The sequence below is a fragment of the Anarhichas minor genome, unplaced genomic scaffold (assembly GCF_050575085.1).
Source record: "Anarhichas minor isolate MPS153535 unplaced genomic scaffold, ASM5057508v1 ptg000026l, whole genome shotgun sequence".
Taxonomy (NCBI): Eukaryota; Metazoa; Chordata; class Actinopteri; order Perciformes; family Anarhichadidae; genus Anarhichas; species Anarhichas minor.
The window spans coordinates 18105956-18133676 of record NW_027466472.1 but is presented as its reverse complement, the minus strand read 5'-3'; positions in this window follow the sequence as shown (position 1 = coordinate 18133676).

Here is a 27721-nt window from a genome sequence, read left to right as displayed (position 1 = left end):
ATGGCTGAGACCAGAGCACTGTCCTGGGGCTCTGGCAGTGGCCTTGAAGGCTTATCATCTCTCCACAGAAGTGCTCTTTCATGCTTTTGATCTCGTGTAAATTAGTTTCTGTGGCTTTTCTGTTAAAGCAATTCTCCTCCCCGCCTCTGTCCCGAAAAAAATCCCAATGGTGATGTGTATGATCGGAAACTTATGGGAGTGTCATTTCTGCTACCCTCCTGTCTGCGGCTGTGAACTTGATTAGCAATCTGAAGGAGGGCATTTCATGAGATAAAAAACCAGCAGGACCACTTTTAAGGAAACTACAGTGGAGGGAAATAAAATGAACTCGTTACCTGACCTCACAACACTGAAACAGAGCTGCCATCAAGATGTCACAACCAACCACTATTTTAGATTTGAAAATGAATTCATTTAAAATATATAATTTGAATCAGCAAAATTGTAGAAAAAAACCTATTATAAACCTATTTGACAAAAGCAGTGTCATCCAGACCTCACAGTACAATGCTATCATAATATAAAAACAATATAAAGTAAAGCAGCTTTATACAAAAAGGCTGAGCTATAAATGTGTCTTTAAGAGCCATACATGATTCAAAATGGTTCGCTGTTTCATAAAGCACTTGTCCACTCTTCCTACCAGGAATGAGTGGCCTCTCTAGTAAAGTGACAGCACAAAAAAAAAACTATTTTATTGCAGCGTGGCTGGCAGTTTGAATCTTTTAAGAAATCAGTGAAGTAGTTTTATCCTGTAGAGTCCAAGGAACTTTTAGTGCGAACCAACATGAATTAAATGTTGTTTTCCAAACATCTTCAGCAACAAACATCTTCAGCATCTTGGATGCTCTCTAGATTTCACATGTTGTGAAATTGAAAAAAGCATCGAACACACTTTTTACTTTATTTATGTATTAATCTTGTCACTGAATTATGTTACATAGTCTTCAAATTATGTAAAATAATAATCAAGTTTTGTTAGGTTTTTATTAGTGAATTTGGACCTCTACACTAATGCAATATTAAAACAAGTCATCTATTAGTTATCTGTAGTAGCAATACTTAAATAAGGTATCAAGACAGTAATGGCCACACTACCGGTACCAAGTCCCTGAGTTAGGGACAAAACATGATTGGTGACTCATGTTGGATTACATTCTGGGCACACGAACATTTATGCATACGCTCTTTGCTTTTCAATCACCTCATTAGTTCAGAGCATCCACACAATAAACATTTGCTATTCTCCACAAAGAGCTGTCTTGCGTTTTAAAAAGCAGGTAAGCAATTAACAGAAAATAGTGACGTATCTGTGGTTTTGACAGGATTTGTTTTGAAACTGGGATGCTTTTGCTATACTGTCCATATTGAGTTTAGTGAAAAAGAAGAAATCCCAAAAAGTTTGACAGACTGAAACGATTCCCTCAAAGCGATTTGTAATTCAGTCAGTGATGAGAAGGGATAATTAAATCCATTACTGTCTGTGGCTGTAATGAAAAGCAGATTTCTTTTTTTAAAGATCCCTATGCATTGTGTGCCTCATTGTGTTTTATTGCACGGTTAAACAAAGGTTTTGTGTGATCCTCGGGAGTGACTTTAATTTCTCGATGATGAGTCCTTGCTGACGTGAAACAGAGGCTGGATATTTCACTGCTCTGCTTCTGTGCTTCCTCCCTCCAGGCTAAAAATGTTATCTCCTATTCATTACGTGGCTTGTCATATCATATGAACTGCCAGACTAGAGGACCACTTCTAAATAATATGAATCCCTTTGCAAAACCTCCGTCACAGTATCAATAAACTTCAGCCAAAGCCGGCCGACCGGAGCTGCTCTCCCAACAAGAAGTGATTAGGAAGAGGGAAAAAGGGGATTTACTATAGGGATCGGGTATGATGTATAGCAGGAGGGATAATGCTTATTGGTTGTGGCCACTGTGAGTTTAAGGGCCCATACCCCTCTGCTGAGGAGTGTCACATGGAATTTGTTTCCATTTGTGCAAGGCAGCGAATCAGTCAATTTCATCTCTGGCTCCCCTTTTCTCTTCTATGCATCCCAATGAGGTTAACACAATATCAAAATACGGCAGAGAGCTGATGGGAAAAAGAACGAGCGCAATGCCCATCCGAGCGGCTGCCCGCACCGCCTGTCCCCGTTTCCTACATCCTCAGACGAGCTGCATCGATTGTGACCGCTAAAGTTTTTGGTAAAAGCAGAAACGCATCTACAGTACGACCCATTAGCACGCACACACACACACACACACACACACACACACACACACACACACACACATACAGAGCAAAACAGATGCATTTAATATGCTTGTCTGAAAGGTCAAGTGTTCAAAGGAAATTGCCCCGTCCAACTTATTGGAGAATGTAATGAGATGGAATTGTTTGTGCACCCGCTAAACACTTGTCGCAATTGATGCTTTCTCCCCGCTTATTGTAATATGTAACAGGAAATGAGAAATCACTTCAGGTGCCTTTAATATGCTTCCAGTCACTACCGTCTTTGATTTTGGGCGTGACACGGATCTCTTTAAAGCCTTCTATGCGCACTCTGTGACTGGAGCCCGGCAGAGTAATTGGTCACAGACATGTTGCAGGTGTGCTGATAATTCCCATACAGCATGCCGGAGCTTAGCTTCGCCCGTTGCTATGCCACCCCATGTGGTAACCAGGGAGCTTGTTAGCGAGCCCAGATACGGGAGGTGGACAATAGGACGAACTTGTTCAATATTACACAATACAATACAATGGGTCTGCAATATCCAGTCTTTGTGAGGCTTATAATGTGTCATAGAGGTGTTGCATCAGCTCTACGGTGCAGCTATTTCTCAGGTAAGCGTGGGATTTCATTGTATCAAGTTACATTACGTTGTACAGAAACTGAAAAAAAAAAAATAAAAAATGAACCATTGTTTTCCTGAAATGCGCCCTTGTTGTTTCACAAATTATGATGGTACATTCTCAGAAGTAAAGCCAGATCTAGTGTGATAACACGTTACAGTGGTGGAATGTTACTAAATTTACTTAACTACTGCGTATGACTACTTTTACTCGAGTAAAGGATTTTAATACTTCTTCCACCACTGCTTTTTTATTTTTTTATTTCCAAATGTTTAGTAAGCCCACATACTGGCAACTGTACCATGACCATGTGACGGTTTAAGTGTGTAGTACAAATGACTCTCTGCGAGTGCAAGTGAGTGGTGTGTGTGTGTATGTGTTTAGAGTAAAGGTTAGTGGTGGGTAGTTGGGCATACCAAACATCTAACTATACCACTAGAAACCACCGCTCACACCCCATCTCCTCCTTACACTTCTAGTTTTTAAACCTTAAAGGGGAAGGGCAATCATTTTACACATAACAGTCGGGCTTGAAGATTACTAGTGCATATGTTAGAGACGTTGTATAAAGCCCTTTGTGGCTTCAGAAGGTGATGCGTGAAGTCTGATACATTGCCTCATGTGCTGTCACTTGTGTAGTTGAGTGTAGTTACAACTTTAAGTCAAGCTTAAAGACCCACCTTTTTTTTTTCGCTGTTCTGTCTGACTTTTATCAAGTTTCTTCTTAACTTATTTCTAACATCCTCTTACTGGTTTCCAATCTGTTTTTTAATCTTCTTATTTCCTTTTTACTTTTCTTTTATTGTTTTATTGTATTACATTATGCATTATTGCCCTTTATGCAGCTTTTTACGTATTTAATTGTGTATTCCTGTATACACAGGCAGATCCTATCTCAGCCGCCTCTACCGGAAAGCACTCTGGGTAAAACTCCTTTTGTTTTTAAATGTGCGATATAAATAAACTGACTAGTTAGACAGAAGCAAGCTCCCCAGACCTCTGTAGCCCGCTCCTAATCGCTGTTTGAGACAAGCAGCTTGAGGCTACATTAGCTGCTACCAGCATGGCCTACCCGGATCTCCAACGGACCTGTCTGCCGTTGCATTGCATTGTGGGTAATGTAGACGCCAGGTTTCAACAAGAAAGAAGTTATATCTGAGGCTGTGGCTTGTGCTGTTGTATCAGATTGCATAGTATTGTACATTTGTTCCTGTTATTGGGTCCAATCATTACTTTGAAGAATCAAGCCATCTGCATTGGTTACACCTCAAGCCGCTGGGGAGTTCGAAATCACAGTTTGTATTCACCGTAGACCTTTGTCTGTCACATAAAACAGCTAATCCGCACGCAATGTTCTGATGTCATATACTGTAATTGGTATCGCTGAAGTCTGTGTTACTGAAATGTCTGCTACACAGATATTAGAAAGACAAAGCAAATTAGGGAAGAGCAGAAGAGTAGCAGAGCGACGCGTTACATCACAGTGACACAGAGGATTTGTTCCAGGAGACTTCACCCAATCCAATCAAGTGGGCTTTTCTGGATGAGTTCTCAAGCGATCCTTGCATCTCTCAGGAGAAAGCACTCAAGTTCACCTGTCCTGCAGTAATGAGGAAATGAGCTTTTCTTCTTTGTAACAAGCAGGATATTCTGTACTTTTCGCTGCCCACACAGACAGAAAACAGCACCACCGAAGGGTTTTAGGTGAGAGGTCATCTTGTTATGTCATCTTGTCATCTCACTACTCGTTGTGAGAGATTTCTTTTTAATAAGTTGGCTGTGCATGTACGGCGCCCTTTGCAGAGATCCCTCAACTCCAGCACACTAAATCACACAACGTTTAAATTCCAGATGCGGACACTTCACACTGCAGATACTTCACAAGATATTATCCCGACGGACGGACGGGGGGGACAAACAAACATGTGAGTGACTCATTTGAAGCTTTGTGTGTCTGTTTCTGTGTAACTGTTGATTACAAAACCTGATCCAGACAAGCCCGAAGGTCAGATATTGTGTGTGTGTGTGTGTGTGTGTGTGTGTGTGTGTGTGTGTACAACATGTCTTCCTGATTATAGAGTAATTTGCAAGGAGTGGACACAGCAACACAATCATAATCAACCATGCAGGCTGGTACAGTAACCTACCAATGCTATTCCTGACAGTCCTAATGCTTGGCAGTATGGTCATTTTTAAGGCTGTAAATAGCATTTAACTGTATCGTACAGATGGTCATTTTATGCTGTCCACTCTGCAGGAATATATCACTAATTGTAACGTATTTCTTTCTGCCAAACATCTCCCATATATGAGAAAAGAGATGTGTAGCTTGTTGGTAAGGTGAGAGAAAATAAATAATTATTTAATCAATGGAAGCTATTGCAATGTGTTTTTCTGACTCTTGGGAGAGTGAGGCATTGAACTTTAATTGCAGCCCTCAGTGCACTCAAAACCTTTTTTTTTTTTTGGCCTAGAGACGCCAGAGCAGAAAACGCCTCTATTTGTCGTTCTAGACGGCATTGAGGAACAACGTCTGGTGCTTGATGGCTCTTGTCTCCATAATTCTTCGTCTGTGATAACTTGTACTACAGCAACAGACAATCCTGCACACCACCTTGACGTAACTGTGTATTTGTTAGCGGCAGGAGGCAGTCCTCATGTTGTTTTGGTTCCATCCTGCACACTTTGCTCCACACTGTGATGAGCAACACATCGAATAACACATCTAACTTGCAGCGGTCTCATTCTTCTGCTAATATTATGAGCTGTCAAAATAAATTAGAAAAAAAACAAGGTGTAAATATTCAACACGTTGGAGACGTATGGTCGGGATCTGTAGTCAACGGAAACTGCTTTTTGTAAAGGTAACCAGCAGATGCAGTGTTCTGCTCAGAGACTCTGGTACCGTTTTATTTTGATCAGCCGTGTAGGTGTTACTGACAGAGCACTTCTGCTGACTCTCTGACTCTCTGCATTTCCTGCAGAAGGAATTCACTTGTTATAAAACTGCCTCGGCATTCACAACTCATGGCCATATATTATATTCTGCTATATCAGTTACGGTAAGTGTCCCCTCGAGGTTGATTGTTTGAATACATTTTCCCTTTAGCTTCCCCCGAAGGCTATACATTTTCAAAAACCACATTTTCTCCTTATGCAACAAACGGTGTTCAGTTTTACTGCAACAAACAGTTTTGCAAGTTTCAAAGAATGCTATCCTGAGCTAGACTGATTTAGGATGGGATAACACTGGTGAGTCCAGCTATAATATTACAGTATGTGAAAATATGGTGGTGCTTTGGACAAACATCTACCAAATAATATTATTCATGCACATAATACTACTAAATAATCTAATATGAACACAGCCGCAAATTGAATAACGCCTAACAATCGAAAAATGAAATAACAATGTATTTAGACCTGGATCATGAAAATGAAATGCTGTTCCATTATTCAGCGTTGTACTGATAGTGGTACTAGATTATCAGTTAAAGATTTCAATATGTAAATCGTCCCTTCATTGTCTAATGGCTATATTACATTAAAGGCACAATGTGTGGGATTTTGCTGCATCTAGCGGTTGCAATCACACCGAATACTCCTCCACTGACTCCTCCCTTTCCAGGACTGCGGTATCGTGAGCCGCAGAGCGCATATCTGTGGTAGCTAAGCAGCAACCTGGTGCTGTGAAATGAAGCAAACGCCTAAGTGGCAAAAACTGCAAAAACTTTATACAACTCACCCATTTAAGTTATATTAAGGCTTAAAAGTATGCATAATTAAGGGTGGGGCCACTTTGACTGACAGGTTGGTGCCCTCTTGCCACTAGCTGCATGCTCTGCTGGGTCATCCAGGCGCCGGCCATTTTTGGGTGAGCAAAGAGGTAGGCTGTGTCGTCACTGTCAAGATGGCGGCGGCCCGAGGCAACCGATTTGAGATTCACGACTCTTTAGAAACCTATGGGTGACGTCACAGAGACTACCGGCATATTTCATATTCTAATGCAGTAACGCCGTCAACCTCGCTAGAAGGCCATCCTTACCATAATAACACGACTAAAGCAGCAAGGGAAGTCAGACGGCGGCTGGAGGCAACACAGTTTTACACTCTGTGGCCCACGTTACCACAGTTTGACAAGCGTGTTGTCAAACTGATGACTTCAGGTAACGTAAAAAAACAAAAGGCTCTCACTAGAGCCAGTGTTTGGTTTGTCCATACGAGGCTACTGTAGAAACACAGCAGACTCCTTAATGAGGACCTGCTCCCTATGTACAGTAGATATGAAATGCTCAATTTCTCTTAGTTTCAGGTGATTATACACTGATGAAAACACAGTTCTGAACATTATATCACATTTCTGATAATAGATCCCCCAGATGCTACACACTGGCCCTTTGAGTGCCTTTTCTATGTTGTAGCCCATTTATATGTTCTTCAAATCGTAAACATCACATTATTGCTGATGGGTCGGACTCCAAAGCATTCCTTTTTTCGTTGATTCATTCCTTTCAGGCAGCCATTGATTCATAATAATGTACTGTAATAGCATTGAATTGATTTTTTGGGCTTAAAAAGGAAAGAAGACTAAATCCGAAATTCTAAATGATTCTAATTTATGGCCACTGAGTGGTTTGTATTCTGAAGGACATTCTTATATTGGAGCACACTAGTCCGGCTCTTCACAGTGAAACTGTAGGGGCACAAGTACGGCTAGATAAATAAGTGTAGCATATTAGGGCTAAACTACTTCCTTAAACACACTACTTAGTCATAATAACATGCACACTAAGAGGCCTGCTGCCTATGGCCAAGAAACCATCCACATTAGAATAAAGTAGCCTGTTTCGTTCAGCAATTTGCAGACCAAGAGTTTACCCAATGCCCCCAAACAAAGGTGGGCTGGGATTTTGGTAAGATGGTCATAGTTGCAACCGGAGGCCACGTTACATCCTCGGAGGCAGAAAAGCTATTTGGATTACACACTACAGAAATGGCTGAAAAAATATCAAGAAAATTCTCCTGAGCGTCCCACACGTTCAAATTGAAATAGATTTATCACAGTTTGAACCACAAGGTCTAAAAGCCACCACAAGTCTCATCAAGAACCGCATATATTATTCTAGTGTCATTCATGTGTGCAGGGAGTCAGCCAGAGAGAGAGACGCTAATACCCATGCATTATGGGTACCAAAGGCAAGAAGCAGCAGGGCTTTTCTAAAACTCTTCTTTTTAGAAATCAGCTTTCAGTGGTATAAAAAGGCTGAAATGTTTGAATACACTATCCATTATAAAATGCATCTTTTGGCAATTGTTTGTGTGTGTGAACATGACTTAATATAAAAGGATGTTTTATATAGAAGGATCTATAGATAGACTTGTTTTTTTTTTATGTGTGAATTCTTCAACATGCAGGTCTGACTGTTCCTTGGGGCTTGCTGTAGGCTACACACTCTCTGGCAGCCAGACTAGATCTCCTCCAACTTCGGCCAACAACCACTGGGTTCAGCTGATTACACTGTTGTTGTAATGACTTCAAATAGTATGGATTAGATATGACTGATTTAGTGCTTAGGTGTAATTAAGCAGCATGTTAACAGAAATAATTAGTAATGAAGTGAATGTTGGCTAGCTAGTATTACTCCAGCAGGTACATATTTTTTTCTACGAAGGTAAATATGTAGTATATATTAACTTAAATCATATCCATATTACATTTGCATTGACTTGTATTATTGCTTAAAAGCTGCACCAAACAGTATTTCATAGTGACAACAGTTCAAATATCACACGACTAAAGGAGCAAGGGAAGTCAGACGGCGGCTGGAGGTAACACAGTTTTACACACTGCGGCTCACGTTACCACAGTTTCACAAGCGTGTTGTAAAACGGTGGACTTCAGGTACATAAAAAAAGCAAAAGGCTCTCACTAGAGCCAGTGTTTGGTTTGTCCATACGAGGCTACTGTAGAAACACAGCATACCAAATATTGAGGCCCTGCTCCCTATGTATACGTATATGAAGAGTGCCCAAATATTATGCAGTTTGCTGCAGCAGAATGTGATATTAGCTGTGGACAGACACAAATGTGCATACTCACTCATGGAGGCATGCAGGGACACGCGTGAGCGATCGCATTGTTCTCCTAGCAAAGAAATATCACCAACTTCACTCTTCCCCTTAATCCTAGTGAGGTTATTAGCCCATTGTAGCTCGTTGTCTTTGGTTCTCCATCCCAATAACTCTCATCTACCTCATTTCCAGCAGCTGACACACAGAGTTAGCAACTAGCTGGGGAACATAGTGGAGCATTTAGCAACTAAAGAGCAAGACATTTCACACAGTGGTTGGTGGAGTCCTAAACAAAGCTTAAAGGAGAATGAACATTGGACTTACATTCATCTTGTGGACAAAAACACGACTCCAAATTAATGTTTTTTGCTATGTGTCTGCTGGATGTGTATAGGCAACTGTTTGCTAACATGTTAGCCATATCAACTTTAAGGTGACATTTTTAATGTTGTGTTTTTAGCTCGTTCTGCTGCCCCCAAGTGGCCATAAAATAAATAAATGACTGCAGCTTTAAACAAAGTATGAGACATGTACAAATGCGTTGACAATAGAAATACAACAACTATAACATGGGTTGTTTGTGAAGTTTAATGTTAAACTGCATGACTTAATTTTTTTCACACATCAGATACATTGTTAATATTTACATCAAACAAATTAAAAAAAAACATCTTTTCATTATCTCAGCAAAAAAAAAAACAGCTCATTACCCTAATACTTATTCAGGTATTATCCTTTGACAAATATACAATAAATGTCAAAAATAAATGTGCTGTAGGTCTTTATATATGCTTATGTTTAAAAAAATAAAAAATAAATGTTACAGTCTTACAAAACAAGGGTGAAAACAAAAATGGCAATTATCATCAGGACACTAGAAGTAATGACATGTGACTGAAAACATAAGGATTCAACAGTGAAAATGAATACATGTAAATGTTATTGTCAGCATCCTTTTTAGCAAGTACTAGCACTTACACATAATAATAATGATAATAATAATTATGAAAAGGAAGGATCTCATGAATAGTAAATGTGTCACAAAAAGACAAAGTAGTGTTTTCAGTGTTTTATCACACAGCAGGTACAGCAATATCAAACTCCTTCAGCGGGTTGAACCAGAGACCACTGCTTAAACTAAATGCTAGCACACATATCGAGCCATCGCAAGACAACAAGGTGAGCACGGGAGAAAGTCTCACAAGTTTTACTCTATCCCATTAACCACCATTAAGAGTAAACACTAAATAACCTTCAACACCTCAAGGATTTTTTTTTTTTTTCCACATTGAGCACAAACACAAAGTATTTTCTTTTCATTATTTTTTTTTTCCAAACCTACATTTGACATGGCAAAAAAAAGAAGTGAACTTTCAGTTAATGCAAATTTGCTGTGTCTAGAGGGCTGGTGTGTAGGCGGCAGTATCCAGAAATTGGCTCGTCAAGCACATTAGCTTATATATGGTTCGAAATGAACAGTCACAGTGTAACATGGACTCTGAAAATAAGTGCAGTGCTATCGTATATAACTAAGCATTCTATAAAAAAATACAGTAGCAAGCTTTTCTCTTCAGTGTTTCTTCGACTGATTTGAAACTCTTCAGGCTATATTAGTACAAATCATATTCAAAAAGATATTTGTTTTAACGTGTGGGCTGTCCTTGGAAAAGGTTTTCCCTTTAGGTACGAGTAGACCTATGTTAACTGTTTTCTTTTCTTTCCCCAGGACAACCCAAGTATGTGATTGTCTTCGCCTATTGCACCTGCATTAAGAACAACTCCTGTCGGTTGATAACTCTTCACAAACAGGAAGGGCCGACAACGCAAAGGACCTCAAACCAACCTCCGTGAGGAACTCAGGTCGTCACATACAGATATGGAAAAATACAGCATATGGCAAACGAATGATGTAAACTGGGAAAGTGTAGCACGTTGCCAATCAACTATATTTATTTCCCATCGAACAAGGTAGTTTTCATGTAAACGCTGGCGTGAGAGCAAACGGACAAAAAATGAATGAAACTATATGTCTTTGGCAACTACTGTTATCTGATAATAATAATAATAATAACAATAATACCTTGGATGGATGGATAATAATACATGGAGAAATAGAAGAAAGTAGATACTGTTTGATCTCAAGCCCTTTTTTTCTTCATAGCTAATGAGGATAACATTCGCTTCCAAAAGTCCGAAATATCCAGTCAAAATCCATAACAGCAAAGCCATTATGAAAAGTAATGGAGGATTCAGTTGAGACTGCCAATTCACATCTTCACATAACAACCCTGTCATTAAAGGGGTCCATGTCATTATAGATTGATAATTAGCTTTACAAATCAAATGGAATTTGTTTTTGTTTTTCACCAGAACACACTCGATCACACATACAGTACATGACTTTCAAAGAAGCAAGCATATGATTGACAGACAAACAGAAAACAAACAAAAGAAGCACGTTGCTATAAAAGGTCACTACTACTGTGGGAAATGTAAAAAAAATAAATAAAGACAAAAAAAATAAATGCATCTTGGGTGATACAATATTCTGTACATGGTTTAGACGATTAGCAAAAAAGCAAAATATCCAAAAGGTGAGGAAGCAATCAGAAACAAACAGGATGAGTCGGCACTCGAGAGGGGTGAAGGGTGGTGGGAGAGGGCAGTTGGTGGTTCAGCTAACATCACACAGGTGAGTGGGTTCCTACAGACAGCCTCAGTGGAGCAAGCGGTGCACAATACACAGGGGGATTCAGAGCTAGAAATTATTTTCACGCGTTTTAAGCTTTCAGAACACACAGAAGGTGGGAGTGGATGCACATCCGTTCAGTGGAGCTTCGTTCCCCATGAAGCGTTTGCGGCACTATCACGCCACCTCTCGCAGAGCCGGGAGTTGCACGTGGTGTGTCACACGGATTGCTCCTTGGGGAACGTGAACGGGGCTCCGGGGGCGGGGAAGCTCGTGTTGGAGTACGTGGGCTCGCTGGGTGGGTGCTGCGCGTAGGGGTGCTGAGGCAAGAAAGTAGTGGGTGGGAAGGCCGGAGCGGGCTGAGACTCGGGGAAGGGTTCCATGTTGCAGACTCGCTGGTAGCTCATGTATTCAGCCGGGTTCAACAGCTCTTCTGGATGCATCCCTGAGTCCTGCGAGGAGGAGACAAAAGAAGAGGAGAGAAGACAACACTGCAGGGTCACAGGGGGTTTCCTTTATCTGAAGAAAAGTTGACTGAACCTCGCAGTGGAGCGTCATCAGACCAGTACATTGCAGTGCACAGCAGAACAGTGAGGGGCGAATTCACCAGAGGATTGTGCGACCACTGAACCTGTGCCGAGAAACCGTGTATTTCTCAAAGCACCCGCAAAAGGGTGAAATGTCCCCGCTGCTCCTGTGCTACTTTCACATATTTAAATGAGGTAATATGCAGACATTTAGTGCAAAAATTGGCCCCTTTCAATGCAAATGAGCCTCATTGCAAAGACAGTCCAATTCACAAAGATCAGCACTAATCAACACTAACTTCAGAGGGTTGGTGGTAACTGAAGTGCATAAAAGGTGTCCACTCACACTAAGATATTGTGGAATGCAGGGAAGAGATGCAATGACAGTTGTGTCATGAAAAATAAATGAATGTACATGTCATTTTTTTAAATACATGAGGGCAAAAACTGAGATTTAATTGTTCTAATTGTTGTTTAGTTACGCTGCAGCGCCTCGTGAGTTAAATGAGCCCGACTCCCACCCGAGCCTGGTATTTAAAAAAAAAAAGGCCCGGATCGACTCGGCTGTCGGGTCTTCTGGCTCAGGCTGACTCTCCCCCTCACAACCGACGCATTGACCTCAAGCACATTTACAATTTGCCACATGGGTAATTACAATTAGACGCAAAACAAAGGGAAATTGCACTCACTTGCAAAACTCTATGGGAGTGTTTGCACAGTAATATCATTTGTGCAATAACTTGTGAATAGGGCTTTGAGATGGGGCAGATAGGGGTTGTAAATGACACACAATTCATGGTGCTATCAGCGGCCGCAATCCATTCTTTGTGAATTCGCCCCTTAACCAGCGAGGATAACAAATGGTTTACTCATCAGACATTAGAAACACAATTTGTATTATAGTATAAAAGTCAAATTTCAGTAATATTGTTCTGTAGGGGGCTGGATTAACTATTATCTACTGTATGCATGCTTTTTTATACTGTTTTGAGTTCCTCAACTAATATTGTTTTGTCTGTCCTCCTGCTATTATCTGTGTTGACTTGTCAGGTTGTAAAAAAAATGCTGTATTTCTATAACACATTTTTACTTTTATATTCACAGTAAAGGGAAATTGTAGGAGCAGTCAGTTCTTTACAATACCAGATGTGGCATTTAATATGCCATATGTGCATTACTGGCCACTAACACTAACACAGGCCCTATTTCCATGAATCAGAAAGGTGCAAACTCAGACGGTGGTGCAAACTGCTTTAGCCCAGCTGGGTTTTTGGTATTGTGGCTCCACAGCGGTGAAAGGGGTTGGATACAGATACAGAAAATAGTGGAGGTGTTTGGTTTGGGTTCTGGGTCATTATCATGCATCAAATCAGCCCTTTCATCTCGATTTGCATCTGGATCTTACAACAGATGTTGTAAAAAAATTGCTTTAATCAGTTGCCTGTATTTGTCCAACTGACCTGATTTAAATTATCACATTCAGTTTGGTTACACTTGCATGCCTACAGTGACGTCAGCACTGTCAGTAGATGGAGTAAAACTGTGTCTAATTAAAGGGGCACCCCAGCAATTTAGCATTTACTTTGGTGGACTCACACAAGAGACAGATTTTTAAAAAAGATGGAAGCTACTGAGGCGCTGACTTTGAGTCCCTAATAAGTAAATACTGGATCCTACAATTCCCATAATGCAACTCAAAAGCATCTCTTAAGTGACGCTCCCTGTCTGGCAAATAACCCCCACGTCTTCTCATGCTATCTCATGCTCACTCCAGAGCCACAGACGACATTACACAGCTGTTTTTACAGGCTGAGTAGAACTCCCCCCGTTAAAAGTAAAATAGCTGCATTGCCCTTTCAGCTGTTTACATGATTTGATAAAGTAATGCCTCCCTGTAATTATCATTACTTGATTGAATATCAAACATCCAGACAGGATTGTGAGACGCTCTTGAACAGCAGACTTTGCTAAATGTACTTGTTTTCTTTCCTGCCAATATACAATTTATCCATAAGGACTGGAGCCAGCATTCTGCTGCACATCATATTCTTTGACGCATCCATTGTCTGGCTGTTAGTGTATTAGAAGTCAAAACAGAATGCTTCCAATTGCTACTTGGAGGTTTATAAAGGCTTAAAGAGCATTAATGGGGCTCTGCACAGTGTCCTTGAGCATGTCAGCCATCACGCTGATGTCCTTGTGTAAACCTGGAATTTGGTTCCCAAGCTGTGACTTGGAGTTCTGAGTTAGAGTCAATAACTCTGTAGAAAAGTGCAGAGGTTCATGTATTTATTTTGTATCATTCAGGGCTGTGCAAATTTTTAATCAAGGTACTGGCACCGGATGAGGAATGCAAAACTGTGTTTGGCTTTGTGAGTGCACATAGATTAAATGCACTGAAAGAAAAGGCAATCATACGTCCCACTGTTTGAGGACATGTACTGCTTGGATTAATAAATACTTCCTGACACAGATGCCTTCACTCAGTTAAAATTGTTTTGGGTGGACGGAGAGTCAAGTTCCAAACACCACAATTGTATTTTGCTATTAAATTTGTGCTGACTCCGCTCTCCAGAAAACTACCTGCTCGTTCCAATTATATTTATATTTTGTATTTTATATAAATCACAACCCTAGCAGGATATGAAATCACCACCAAATCTTGATCTGCACAAATATGAATATAGTGCCTTAAGACAAAACTGTTTTATGTGTTGATTTCAGTTATTGTTGCACTTTTTTGTAGGGTATACCAAACAACGTTTTGGGTCAACTTTGATCAGAATCAAATCTCCCACAAATTAAAGTCACTGCAAGAGAATAAACTTGCGTGGTGCATTAAACAAAATAATAACAATATGTTGTTTTGACATTGCTAGTGTGTACCCTGGTGGCCACAAGGACCTAAGCAGCTCTAAACAGCAATTATTTTTAAGGAATTCCTTGAATGTGTTTGTGTTGTCCTCAAAGGAAAAGGATAAATACATGATAATGAAATGACATGCAAAACAAAAACAATGGATGAGAGTGAAAATGCAACTTACGAATATTCCTCAAGCATCTCTACATCTACGAAAACGATGATCCCGACTCTGAAAACGTTTTGGCGGGGCAACAAAACCACAAACAGACTTAAATCTGCCTACAAAATGTTGCATGTCTTAAACATATTATAATAATAATAACATAAAAATGTGAATATTAACCGTACACAATGAAATCGTCACAACACAAATATGAATCATGATTTAATGGGTAAAACTTGTGGAATAAAACGAGGGATTTAAAAAAGCAGGCCATAAAAAAAACAAAGCTTGTAACTTATGAGCAAAGCTCAAATGATTTCGTCTCAACTGAAATGCTGCCTTCATTTAATACACTGGCCCTCAATATTAACGACACGTACTCTGAGCGATACAATGTCTGAAGCAATACGCTCTAATTTGAAAAGACATATAGTGAGGGTTGAATGGCGAGGTAAGCACAGTGGATGTCTGGAAGACAAAAGGGTGAGCGAACGGCGATCGTGTGTGAAGGTGAATTGGTGTTTTCACAGCAGAAGACATGCAAGTAAACTCCTCCTGACACACATGCTGGAGACAAAAGCGTCTGCAAAGCTTATTTGCCTCAGGTCGGTATCAGGGACCTTCAAGCAGCTGAAGAAAACTTTTTTACTTTGTCAGGTTATTCATTTCTTTGCTTGCTGAGAAGACCTTGGTGGTTTCAAGCAAAATTAAAACCAACAGTTGAGGAGCAGGTTCCCTTTTTTCCAACTTACTGGTTTGTCTCAATACATTTGGGATTCAGTCCTGAAACTTAAGCAAACTGCTTTGGATAAAAGTCTGACGAACATGTTAGGGATAAAGTGCCATTGTGAAGCAAGATACAGTCAACTAAACTGCTCTCAGACCAGTGAAAACTATGAATCAAGTCTGGGTGTTTGATTGTTTAAAGCAATAGTTTGACAATTTTGGACACTAACTGGCTTTCTTGCCGAGAGTTTCTGTTTGTCATGTATGAAGCTGGAGCCAGCAGCCGGTGGGCTCAGCTTAGCTTAGCACAAAGACTGGAAACAGAGGGAAACAGCTAGCCTGCCTCTTAGCAGTAAACTAATCTGCCAACCAGGACCTTTGAATCGCAGGGTTAAATACATTATGTCTCCTTTGTTTAATCGGTACAAAAAACGAAGAGGAAAAATAGGTTTTCTGTGCATAGCGTTTTTTAATTCTAAATTATCTTTAAATGCGATGGTAGGAAGATTTTATATATTTTTCAACCGTGTAAGCGAGGAGATGTTCCTGTTTCTGGAGGCACCACGGTGCACTCTGAGCTGCAGAGAATCACATATTTCTATACCTGCTGCGAGCAAAACTATCTGCTACACTGACAGCACACCCACACTCAGCTTTACATTGATGTGATTGCAGTTCATCAAGTACTTTTCCACAATAAAGAAGACTCACAAACAACAGCCTGCTGTCAGACTGAAAACCATGTGGGCATTGCTTTTAGCCATCGTTGTTTATTCCGCCACTGAGGGCATCGGAGTTAAAGCCTACACAAAGAGGCTTTACATTTCTACAACCACATACTTGGCCTTAAATTACGGTCTGTAACTTTTAAAAAAGTTCAGCCTGTTTGTTTGTGTTTTGCATTCTTTGGCTTATGACACAAAATCTGCTTTTATTCATTTCATTCCAATCAGATGCCCCCATACGCTTGGTGTTTGACCCTAACTTTGGGTAATCAATACATTTTCTTTATGACTGCAGACTATGTCGCCTTAGGGTGATCTACAGCAGAATAAGCTGAATGTGTCTACTTCTGTGTCTAAGCCTTTCCAAAAGTTTCAACATCAAGCTCTGGGCAGCGGGCCAAGCATTTCGATGATTTAGAGTAATGGCCTATCTGCAGACTTCTGCGGCACGCAAAGTGAAAAACCAAAAGCCCTGAAGAGCAGCGAGTGATCGAGCCCTCTGTTCAGAGAAAAACCTTAAGCAGTGTCTCAGCAGACACAGTGACTTGTGGCCGCTGCCGGGTTCAAACACCGAAAAAGTGAATGTAAACCCAAGCGACTACGGAAGTTGATTGAGAACATCGACTGGTAACTCGACAGCTCTCATGCTAATTATTTCCTGTTGTTTAACACTAGACAGAAGCAGATGCAACATCTGCTTCTGTCTAGTGTTAAACAACATCTGGAGCTTTCCCCTTAGTTTACAGGATGTTGTGAGCTGACATTGTGTCCTGAAGCCTGGTGTTTGACGTCACCTCTTCTTTACAAATTGTCATAATTCACTTTAAGTCCACTTCTTTTGTCGACCTTGTACTTTATTTGATGGACCTGGATAATGTAACATTCATTACATTACCATTCTGTAAAAAAAAACATGCATTTTTAAAGAGCAGCCTGTGTTGTTGGCGGATGATAGATCGACTCTGTTTTGTTATGTGAAGTTCTCCCCCTTCCATTAGTATATCATAAAAGAAACCATCGTTGCATTTCCTGTTCCAGGAAGCTGTTGTAAAGGAAAAATCCACTTGCTTCCCTTCTAAGACTGCTGCACAGTATCTATGACAATTGATCACCATTGATCCAGAGTTTCTTATGCGTTATGCGCAATCCTATTTCCATCCAGTGATATTGTGAATCTATTTCCATTCATTTCCATTGGGGAGCAGAGCATAATGTTATGCAAATGAATGAATACCTCAGTCTGCCTGCCTTTGCGGCTTTTCCTCGCATGCTCATGTGTGTCCGCTCAAAAAGGTCTTAAAAAACAATGAAAGAAGACAGCATATTGTGTTCTTCCCAAGTCTGTTTCCACCTAATAAACAAAAACAGTAACAGGAAATGAAAAAGGTGCAAATATGAAAACAGAAAGGTCTACCCAAAATAGACGGATGACTTCCGTTTGATACCATTCTACTAGCTTGTCTGTCTTCAGTCATGCTGTTCATTCTGCCAAGGAATCAAACACTAGACAAGCTTCAGCACATCCATTCAGCTTGCCCAGCTGCTTACACAGCGAGAACAGAGAGGACGGCAACTTTAAAAGCCTTCTGTGAAGATTCAACAATTATTCAAAGTGCAAAATGCAACAGAAGGCTACAGGTGCTTTCACTTCGTGTGATCTGGAGAGGTTGTCTTATTGTTTTAACGCAACACCTGTGGCTAGCTATGCTGTTGAATGGTGAGTGGCAAAGGTGTTTATATACGTATATATATATATATATATATATATATATATATATATATATATATATATATATATATATAAAAAATCTGGTCAAGATATGAGTCAAGGCCCAACATCGAAGAATCAGCAACCCATTACAGAGCTGGTTCCAGGTCAGTTTTGCCCCTGTTTCACTTTCCTCTTCTCCAATGAAATAATAGCTTTGGGATTTATTTCCACCTTTGTATGAATGTGAAGCAAAAGAAGACAAGAAGAAGAACATTCTCAAATGCATAAATTTAACACTGATGGTTAATCTAAATGAAATCTGGCTCACCTTGAAATCATTTTGAAGCAGCAGTATATGTTGAGCAGATAGCATAACCTTGGGCGAAGTACGGCCCAAATACGTTTTCATATCTGATAATGTAATAACTCTGTCAAAGCAAACGGATGCGAGGGAAATGCAATCAGGCTGTGATTAACAGTGGGTAGATTTAAGTCACTGGCCAAAGGTGAACTTAAGAGCCTTTACTCTTGTCAAAAGAATATAATGAGGATTTTGTCACCCAGGATATGAACTAGTAGTTCAGTCTTTACCTCAGCAAACACACATTTTATTGAATGCTGTAACCTCATGACTGGAGCCAGCTAAGGCGAGGTTTAATGCCTTATCACAAACCGGGAATGTCAACAGGCAATCCCCCGGAGGACTGTTACAGTATACCATCAACCACAGAGCTGCTGACTGAACACATTGTGAAAGCCGACATAAGACATATTGAATCAATATTCATTAATTTGTCTCAGGACCGTAAACATGTTTACAGATCCGATTTAACACATTCCTTGTGTCCTGTCTTGGGGCAAAACAAGTATTTTTACAGTATACATATATAGAAGACATTTTACTTTTTTTTTTACAATGCAGATTTACACGTGCAATGTATTAGATAATGCCTTGCATGCTTGTTGAAAGACATTATCATTATTTTACTATTTTATCACTATTCAATGCCAACAACGTTTAATATATCTTAAAAAGGTTTAAAAACTGCCCGTAAACGTAGATAATATCTCTTGCTCTAATTCACTTTTACCTGTTTTAGTAATGTCCTAAAAACATTCCGATATTTTGAAAAAAGGCTCTAAAGACACGGTCTACTTTTACCCTTCTTTCACAAAAACTGAAGATATTGTAATGGGATTTTTTGAAGACCCAAAGCCAGAATAAATTATGATTTAGCGTGAATATTTTTGGGAGAGTTTGAGGAGCTTCCTTCCACATGCAGCTGCCAAAGATTTAATACCAAAGATACGTCTGGGATGTTAATATGGACTGTATGCACATGGTTTTGTATTAAAGTTTTGTATGTAAGCAAGAATAATTAAACCTGCTAATTTGCATGGCGGAGTTAAGGCTATCATTGCTGAAGTGCCATTTTTAAATATTCTTGTAAATCAATGTGCCATATCAACATTAACAACATTATACAATCCATATAGGCAAAAAAAATGATAAAACTCCTTTAATAAGGTCATTGCAATTATAAATTAGGAGCTCTATTCAAGAAGGCTGCCATCCTTATGATAACATCCACTTTTGGGTTGAACTCATTAACCTAGCAACCTTCTACCAATCTTGTCCATCACTAACTGCTAGTATACCATTGGCTAAGCTACCGCGTGCCAACGGTAGAACACGGTAGCTTAACCAATAGCACGATGCTCTGTTTGTCTAATCATTAGTCACACTCCTGAACAGTTATATTAACTCCTATGGAAGCCTAAATAAATATATAAAATGAATAACACAGTCCAGCCTCTAAACAAGACAATGTTCAGTATTTTACATGTTGATATCTTGGTGATTTTTTATTTAGATAAAGTTATTGTTGAAAATGCATATTAAAATTCTGCAAGCTTATTCAGGCAAACCTGAGTTCACTAAATAGACAAACATGAGATTGTCTTGTTAGATTGTCAGTATTTTTATACATATTTAATGAGCCTTGTTGGAGGCGGCCTGAGAACTACTGCAAGAATTCTATCGCCAAAGACTGCTGCTCTGTTAGTGTTGTGCACATGGCAAATACTTGAAACCTGAAGCTGTGCGGGGTGTATGGTTGCGGGGAGCAACCCTTTCTCATTGAAATTACATTCATGTAATACCAATTTGCTAAAGTGTTCCCATGGAATGGAATGGAAGTCTGTTTTCTTCTAACGTAATGAAAATATGTTATTAATTGATGTATTTTGTTCCCCCTGCAGTTTCTTTGCAAATAAGGATGATGCATTTTTAATGCGTATATAGCTACTAGCAGCACTTGGATATGGTTAGGGAAATTTCAACAGTGACTTGAAGCTTAAGACTTGACGGGTTTAATTTGTCAACACTCAACCAAAAACACAATCTTTCCGCGTTAATTTAGCAAATTACTATTTGCTTTGTAAAGATATAGCAGAGTGATTCAGTTGCTCTCCCTCTCGGTGTGATATGTTCCGAGCTTCTCTGTGCTTAGTTAACGTTGCTGGTCCGGCCGCGCGTGCATGTGAGTCTCTCTTTGTGTGCCCCACTGGCCAGCTAATGGCCACCGCTCTGCACTGCGCTTATACGGCTAGGTACCGCTGATAACGGCATCCCCACCCAAGACGTTGTCGCGAAGGCGTAACGCACGCCCTCTGGTTCTCCTCAGGTAAACATTTCTATCTTTGTCACCACTGTGACCGTTGTTTAGTTAGCAGCTAGTTGCCATGTTCATGTTGGGCGGTGTGAGGAGGCAATCCCTCAATCTGCTCTGAATTCTGTATAGAGGCAGTGATAAAGTAGCTGTATTTAACACTCTGAACATTATTACTGCAGAAAAGACATTTTAGGGTATGTTCATGCATGTAGTGTGGCCCACCGTTTAGCTCTCTGCCGTCCCGTCCGACAGCGCTGTCACGGAAAAGTAGCACCCACCCTTACATTCCCTCTCAGGTAAACACTGTTAGCTCTGTCAGCACAATCGCACTGTTAGCACTTTGAGCACCATGTTGAGAGCTGTGAGAGGCAATCGAAATGCTCCAAATCTCGTATGTTGCACCTTTTTGAGGGACTTTGTATGCCTGCTATCCACATGGACTACTCGGCAGACTACTACTGTGGTGTACAAAAAGGTATAGGAATATGTGTATTTTCTTTTCTTTGTTTTTAACTAGGAAAACAAATAAGTAATACATAAGCATAATTTTCACGAGACAGGGTTGTGGGGAAAGTATGTTGCGGTCACTCCCCGATCACTTCTGTACCGAGCTTGCTGTGTACTCACAGGGAGCGTTTGTTTAGGTGTCCAATAACGGACAGAGAAGCTTGTTGACAACAACAGATAACATAATTGTTTACCATGCATGTCAAAGAATTTTTAATTGAACTGACTGTTACATATGAGTCCATAGTGGTCCACTGAGGAATTGCTAATTCATCATTGTTTTCACAATGGTTCAAGCAATCATCACAAAGCAAATAATTAAAACTCAGGAGGATACAAACTGTCTCTTTGTCCGGAGAGAGCTGGACTCACTGGTCTATTGCCTCTGGTTTCTATTGGTGTAAAGCGGCACCGAGTTGCTGGGTTGATAAACATGTTTACTGACATCACAAACCCCGTGATTTCTGGCTACAAAGCTGGTCAACATTCTGACAGTGTACTGTTGCCATCTGGAGCTGCAGTTTAAGATGACAAAGGGTAAGAATGTGTTCTTCTGTCTTTTCTATACATGGCGGTATATCACACTCTCAGATTTTTAAAAAGACAAACAACTCATTCCAGATAGGGATTTGACTTTGTTAAGGCTTTGTGGGCAATAATGTATATGGATTTGACTTTGTTAAGGCTTTGTGGGCAATAATGTATATGGATTTGACTTTGTTAAGGCTTTGTGGGCAATAATGTATTGTACATCTACACCCTGGGAGGAAATTGTTTCGAAATGGGAAGAGAATAGCCAATTCAGTATTCCAATAACACGCACTTTGCGGTGCGCCTCAGCATGTCTCAACAATTGCTTCAAGAAAGCCTCCTGAATGGCCCGTAAAATCACCTGCCTTAGGTATTGCCATAGAAACCACTCCAAACAGTACCAGCATGACAGTTTTGGGTCTTATTACATCCCACTTTTCTGTATGTCTATAATGATGAGTTCAAGTGGCGCAGGGGACTGTGTTAGTGTGCGATGGAAGGATTTCTCTCCTTCAGATGAGACATCAGTGCAGCGTCTTGTAGATGAGGGCTCTGCTTTGCCCCGCTTTTGCACCAATCAGGGTTGTCAAGTGTGGCATAATCACTTGAAAGACAATGAAAGACATTTTGTTTGCGCCTGTTCGGGGGACAAAAATATTTTACATGAGATACCTTCAATATTATGCAGCGTGATTGTTGTTAAGAATCAGCATAACACAAATCATGAACATCCCGAACCACTGTCTACAAATGCGATTGCATGGAGAGCGCATGCCTCTAAGATGCTCATGCAAAAGACTCATGCAGCTAAATGGGCCGTATCATTGACATTAGTAGGGAATGTTAAATGCTTACAGACACTATCTCGGCAGAGTCATGCATGCAAAGACTGAAAGACAAGAAGATGAAGTGTTTTAAATGGTATTTTCTGAAAATATTAAACCACATCTATGGCTCACAATAATGAGCAGGCTGGATTTAGGCATCATTGAGTCTATGTTGTAGAGCCTGAAAATACCCCCGCCTCAATCAAACTCTCTGCAGAGCAGCGGCGGGGCAATCATAAGACGGCGGAGACTCAAGAGGAGGGGGAGACAAGGGAACCATGTGGAGCATATGAAGGGAGGACAGTGTGTGTGAGAAAGGGAATGGACGAGGGGAAGGGGTGCATCAGTCTGTGTACCTTGAGGCCAAAGTCTGAGGGGAAAGGCCTATAATGGCATGCGCTAGTGTGAGCTAGGCTGGATGGTTGCATACTCGACAAGGTCCCCAGGGCCAGTGTGAGCAGAGCTTCGTGGGCTGGGAGAAGAGGCCAAAGCTGCAGTATCCAGCTCCGCATACTGGACATCGCACTCCTTGTGGCCAGAGTTCTGGAGACAAGAGAGGCGAAAGGTGTGTGAAGAGTGAGGCAGCCAAAAACGAGAGAGAGAGAGAGAGAGAGAGAGAGAGAGAGAGAGAGAGAGAGTGAGCAGTGGTGTTAATTAAGAGAGGAAAGCAAATGTGAAAGCATGGAATACATAAATAAAATGTCAGATTAAGACTTAATGTGACAAGTCGACAAACAGATGGAGACAGAAATTAATACAAGACCATAAATAAAAAGGTTAGAGATGAGGAAGGACTCAGACTTTGTTTACATGCACATAATGATGAGAGATCCAAAAACAAATCGTTTAATACAAGTGTTTGCATGTGCAACAGAAAGATGCTTGTCTTCAGTAACAATGTGTTTATTTCAGATGCGTTTTTATAATTATGTTGCTCGTGTGCGCATTTCTCAGAAATAATACAATGCTTGGAGTTGATGGGCATTAAAACCGGATTCAAACACAAACAATCACTGTAATCAAACAAAACCAAAAGCACACTGGGCATGTGCTGCTAAGCTTGGACTATGGTCAATGCATGCCCACACAATCTTTCAGAAAAATACTAGAACTGTGTAACTACAGTAATTTTGTGTTCTGATCACTGCATGAATTCACTGATTATGGCTTTAACCACAGTTATTGTGCAGCAAATGCAAGCACATTCTGGGAAATGCTGGAAAAAACTGGAATATCAGCGTGCATGTAAACACAGGCGAAGACCTTCACTGAACCAGCATCAGATACACAGATGATTGAGCGACTGATGGACTCAATAAGCAATTGCCCAAGTGGATGATTGAGTAAATGATCTTAATGGGCTAATCAATAAATGACAATGACAGCTTTCAGCGCTGTTTATCCAATTCCACAAATACCCCTCAGATGGTTGTCTTCTGGTCTAAAAAGGACACTCAAAGACACTGGGTCAATACAAATCTACAAATGATGATGAATTTAGACACTCACTGACAAGCCTATGCATACAAAACGCATTGTAATGCATCATGTAAAACGGGAAATGTTAACAGGGGCTTGAAAGACAAAATGAAATAGACAACAAGGTACCAGGACAATATTGAAGCACACAAGGTTTTGATTTCAGGGCCAGAATTTTAGTTTAAAACATCAAAAACTTTACAACTGCCCATGCAATAGTGACAGCTCTGAGAGGGCTACGCCTATACTCATAGAATCTGGAGTTATGAACTAACGGTGGTCTCCTGGCTGCAGGGAGGACGAGACGAAGGTGCGGGTCACTTTCTTGTTTCTGCCACTTTGAATTTAATCCACTAAAGAAATCAAGGCATGCATGGAGCGTACAGTCCCTGGTTGGTGTCACATTAAATCACAGATGTTTAACGTAAACATCATGTGGCCTCATGTAAACATCATGTCGTAAACATCATGTGGCCTCATGTAAACATCATGTCGAAAACATCATGTGGCCTAAGCCACACGAGACCGTTATAAGATAGCTAAGGTGTTTTGACCGGCTCACAAGAGTTTCAGCAGATTGGTCGAATTTTGCATATTCTTGCGCTGCAGCTTGTTAGAAGTTAGCTTTTTTTTTTTTTTTTTTACAACTGATGACTGTATATTAAAATTGTATGGACACAGTAGTAGAGGTGAAATGCTACCCCCTACTTGTTTTGAATATGTGGCTACATCTTATACAATCCAGCTTTAAAAAGTAATCATTATTTTTAGTCAAAGAACTAATGTCGTGTTTATTCTGTGTTTATTCATTAGGAATAACATTATTCCATTATGTTAACGATGGATGCTCAAACGGTGACGGACTGACATCCTTTAATGAAAAGCAAGACAAAGGGGTTCTTTCAGCACAGAGCCGGACAAATGGGAGTCAGACTGCACTGGCAACAAACTAGAATTGCAAATGAATGATGGCAAGAATCAAAAGATAATATTTTTGAGGGGAAAACACTCCAGAGTCTACTTTGCTCTGTTTTCTCTTCTATTCTGAGAGTAAAAAAACAACTGCATGAGAAAGTCAGTGATTGGATCAAATGGTAGTGTCTCTCCTTTTAGTCTGTCTGCTTGTTCCTGGTAATGAAATCAATGGAGCAAAAGAGAGCTATGTGAAGTGAATGCAAAGCAGAGATGTCAGCTGTCCTGTATCTACCTAAATATCATGGATTGCAACAGTGTTTTTTACTTCCACCTGAGAAGGAATTACAAAGAAACGACTGCAGCTTTTACAGAATTTAACATTAACAATTGGAATCTACTGTGCAATCTCTCCACCGTTGCATATTTCCCCACCACTCACACTCTGCACTCGTGTGCTATTTAAATATCTGGAATATTTGTCATGACCAGAGTGCAATCAGGGGGAAAATTACAGCCACATCGCAATTCAAAATTGGCAGATAGTGTTTTGCCCCTAGAGAATCATCATTAGTAACACTCAGCAGTCAACGCATGTCTCTCACAAATAGTGTTTTGAAAACCTCACTGATACCCTGTTCATCTTAAGAGCAGCCCTGAACTTCAATTTAAGTGGAATGTTATCAGAGATAAGAAATAAATCAAAGAAAAAAAAACATTTTCTCTGCGTCAAAGGATTATCAGAACTAAACATCAGTTTCCTTTGAGTATTGAATTGAAGATGATAGTTTAATATCCTTGAATAACTACACTATCAATTAATCAGGGGGGAAAAACCTTGATGGTAATTGAGTTATCCCTGCAAAATTTGGTTTGAGACAAGATGAGTAATTTAAAAAGCACACTATAAATGCACAGTCGGAATATTAAAAAGCTTTGCTGACAGGGAAATATATGAAAACACAGCGCATGTAGTCGATCAACTTTAACTTGGGTGATGTTTAGGAGGACATTTAGCTGGAGTTGTTTGTACCAGTTTCTTGAAGAAAATAAACTTTTACTGAAATCAGCATACAGCAATTAACTTTAAGCCAGTTATTTAACAGACCATGCAGTATTTCAGAAAAAGATGAAACACACCATTCACTGCAATGTCAATCATACACTGTAACAAACGCCATTTAATTCAACTTAAAAACCTGAACGGCCAGGCTGCCTTGTAAGTTCAATTGAATAAACAGTTGGTTCGCTCCTCCGATCGCTAGTTCATATGTAAAACTGACATAACTTAAGATAATAACTTTGATAAACTTAAAAGGAGAAGGATTTTGAAAGTCTTTATTTTCTTATCGTCAACAAATCCCATTAAAAGACCAAAACCAGCACTGTGTTGGTACGTCTCTCAATACTCTCAGACTTACAGTGGATGTGGATCTCAGCTCCAAGCTGATTGGTTCCTCCTGAAGACGTACACTAAATATTTAATGTAGGTCACAAATATATAGTTTAAAAGCCATAGACTCTATTTAAGAAGTGGACACAGCGATGGCACGCATTGGTTTGTGGACGATGATTTTGAAACCTTGACTCTGGCAAAGCCTGCTTTACATTTTACTCTAAATGGGACAATAATTTACTAAATGAACATCATGCTGTATTGAAGAAAACCTAATAAATCAAGTGAGAAGTAGGGTCTTTTTCTCATAGACTTCTATACAACCAGACTTATTTTTGCAACCAGAGGAATCGCCCCCTGCTGGTCAGTAGACAGAATGCAAGTTTTAGGCCCTTCTGTATTGGCACTTTTCAGAATCGGAGGTTGCCGCCTGTTAAAAACACTAAAGTTTATAGCTTAAGCTGTTGAAAGAGAATTAAATAGAGGAAATTTGTTAGGGACTATTTTCAGCAGTGGATGAATACACATTGGTGGTGGTTGTGCTTAAATGAACGTTCCTGACCACCTTTACTGCTATTTCCGCATTACCTTACATTCTCTTGAACAATAGGACAATTAAAGCAAATTTATATTGTCCACCATAATAACATCTCCTGCAACCCCCCTGTGGGTCCCGACTCAGTTTTTGGGAATGACTGTAGTGAGTATTCATGGCAGCAGGACGGTGATAGCTTTTGGACAACAATGACTGAGAGGAACACAAACAAAACTGTGCTTGGTCAGTTTTTTTGGTCTTTTCATGATATGTTGACAATAGACAAAAAAAACACTATCTTTTTGGAAGTTGCACTTTCCCGTCTACAACAATAGCAGGTGTTTGTTTTAACAGGAAACATGACACTTCTTGCCTACGTGATGCAGGTTTGATAGTTTGATACTGTACGATGCTGCTACAGCAAGCTGGAAGGATGTTTTTTTTTTCCGCTCGCGCACACAACACGCACGCGTTTGCACATTGTCCAAAATTCTAAAAGACTTTTATTTTCTTTAACTCAAAGCTGAGTC